The following is a 2,504-nucleotide window of genomic DNA, read 5'->3' as shown; positions in this document are numbered from 1 at the left end:
CTGATAAGTATGTAAACAACTATATAATAAAAGGTTTCCAAACGCTGCCTGTAAGAAATCAGGCAAATTTTACCATAAGCAATAAACCATTCCAAGCCTTCCAAACAGTCTCCATAGCCGCACCAGCGTGGCAATAAGCTTTAACCAAACAAAAACAAACAAACAAAAGCACTTTGCAATTTGTTGCTGCGAAATAGGGAGAGAAAAGAGTGTATAAACTTGATGGAATCACGACAGTCAATATAATTTAAGGGAAAATAAAGTTAATAAGGTTGATGGTGTTTATTGTTTAAAAAGTCGAATTCTGCTGTTTGCTTGGGGCTCTGGACACCGTACCACTAAACAAATGGAAAACTCCACAGAGTCTCACTATCTGCCAGTGGGGACGCCGTCCAAATTCATGGCAAATAAACGGCATCAGGTGCTCACCATCCACAACAGGAGGGCGTTTTATTTTCATGCATGTTGATGAAATACAATTTCTTCAGCAAACTCAGCAAAACTGTTCAGGGGCAAAAATGAACTCTGCACTTAAAGAAAAATATAAAATGAAAACACAAAATACTAAAAAGTAAATAAACGCTCTGCATCAGCACACTGGTATCAAAACACACATCCACAGCACGTCCTAATCCTACAGGAAACAATCCTTGCTTATCAGAGGTGCATATCTAAATTAAATAGCTTACCAATATCTTCTTGGGAGTAGGACAAAAGGACAGAAAACCCACATTAAAAAAAAAAAAGTTTCTTTTCCCTAAATGTTTTCCTGAAGCTGAATGTGAAGTGGGGAGGACGTCAGTCGTCCTTGTCATTCTCGTTGAAGTCATCATCCTCCTCGTCCTCCTCCCCGACGTAGGACACCGGGGTCTCCACCCTGGAGCCGCTGTACTGAGACCTCTTGGAGCTTGTGGCCAGCATCCCATCTGCACCGTTGGTCAGGTCACTGGCAGAGAACCTCGTGCCTTTAGACGTGGAACCTGCCGCTGTGATGAACACGCCTCCAACAGTTCCCTGAGCCATTTCTGTCACATACGGCTCCAGCGCCTTTGGGACTAGACTTCTGGCCATTTTAAGGTCTTCAGCAGAGCAGCTCCCGGACTCCAGCCAGCAAGCCATGCCCATCCGCTTCAGCACTTCTATGTCACCTTGGATTTCAAATGTGTTGTCAAAATTAAACAGATACTCGAGTTTGTCGTTGGAGATGCTGCAGTCGATGACGGTCTTCTTGCTGGTGTTGACGATGATGAAGGGCAGGTGGATGACCGAGTTGGGTGGTGGCGGCCGGCTGGCCTGCTGCTCTGCGTGCCGGTTTCTCTGCACCAGGTTCTTGAAGGCAATTTGCTGTAGAATAAGTTCTTGAAGTTGAGACTGTTTCTGCTTTATTCTTTCAAGTCTCCTCTGTCTTTCCACCTCTAAGTTCTGACATTCCTGAGCCGAGTTGGTGGGCAGACCAATCCACTTAATCTCCTTCTTCTCCTTGGAGATGATGTTCATGGCCATCAGCACGTTTAAGGCATCATAGACGCGCCGTCTTATGTTCTTCTGGTCATAAGCTGACTCGTTTGGTAAGATGTGGTTGTCGGCAGCACTGAACTCCGCGACCAGCTCGTCCGCCACTTCGTTGTAGGAAGTGGTCCCTTTCCTCTGCACCTTCTCGCAGACCTTCATGGAGAAATGCCGCAGGCCCTTGCAATTCTCTCCTTTCCTGTTGCGCTTCCCTGCAGACCGAGGTGAGGAATCAGAAGGCTGGTTCTGAGAGGCAAAGTGAGTGCTGGGGGTGTGTGAGCTTCCTACCACCAGGGTGTTTGACGCTGCAGGTCTCTGAGGCATACCAATCACCACTTGCTGGGCAATGCTGACATTGGACTGTCCAAAGGTTTTTGGCAAGAGCTGTTTCCCGAGCGGGTTGACGGTGGAGGGGTGAACGGCCACGAGGGACACCACGCCTTTTCCGGAACTAAGGTTCTGGTCTATGAAGACCTTGAGTTCTCCGTTGGCTTCAATTAGACCAGCATCTTTTGCCATGTTACCAGATCCGGGAAATCAATGCTACAAATGTTCACCTTCCCAGAAAAGAAAAATGATTTTTCTGGGCGCAGCCCCGGGGTCCCGGCGCAACGTGCAGGCTCGCGGCGTCCACCCCGGACACTGGCAGCGCCCGCCCGGCACACCGGTAACTCTGACAGGTGGGTTTCCGGGGTCCTTGCCGCGCGCCTGTCACTAGGCCTCGGGCCGCCTCCTCACTAGGCGCCTCCCGCGCGCGCCGGAACCGGGTCCCCGCGGGCCGCCGTGGGGCGGCCTCCCCTCCCCCGCCCTGCGCGCTCCGGCCGACCCTGGCCCCGGCCCCACCTCCGCCGCGGGGCGCGGACGCTGCTGTCGGCAGGGAGGGCCGAGCCCGGGACCCCCGCCCCACGATTACCTGGGGAGCCCCCACCAGCGCCGAGCGCGCGGGGTCCCCGAGGCACAGGGGCGCGCTGGGCGCGGGAAAGCGCGGGTCGGGG

At 52.3% G+C, this 2,504-nt stretch overlaps 1 pseudogene across 1 annotated transcript; it reads right to left on the bottom strand.

Moving 5' to 3' along the window:
• Positions 1-798: 798 nt before the first annotated feature.
• LOC100601627 lies at positions 799-2,098 on the bottom strand (annotated as a pseudogene). The gene has a single exon (XR_001113845.2). The product of XR_001113845.2 is annotated as a transcription factor Dp-1 pseudogene (transcript).
• Positions 2,099-2,504: the final 406 nt, after the last annotated feature.

The sequence above is a fragment of the Nomascus leucogenys genome, chromosome X, assembly GCF_006542625.1.
Source record: "Nomascus leucogenys isolate Asia chromosome X, Asia_NLE_v1, whole genome shotgun sequence".
Lineage (NCBI taxonomy): Eukaryota > Metazoa > Chordata > Mammalia > Primates > Hylobatidae > Nomascus > Nomascus leucogenys.
This window is presented reverse-complemented; position numbering and strand designations above follow the sequence as displayed.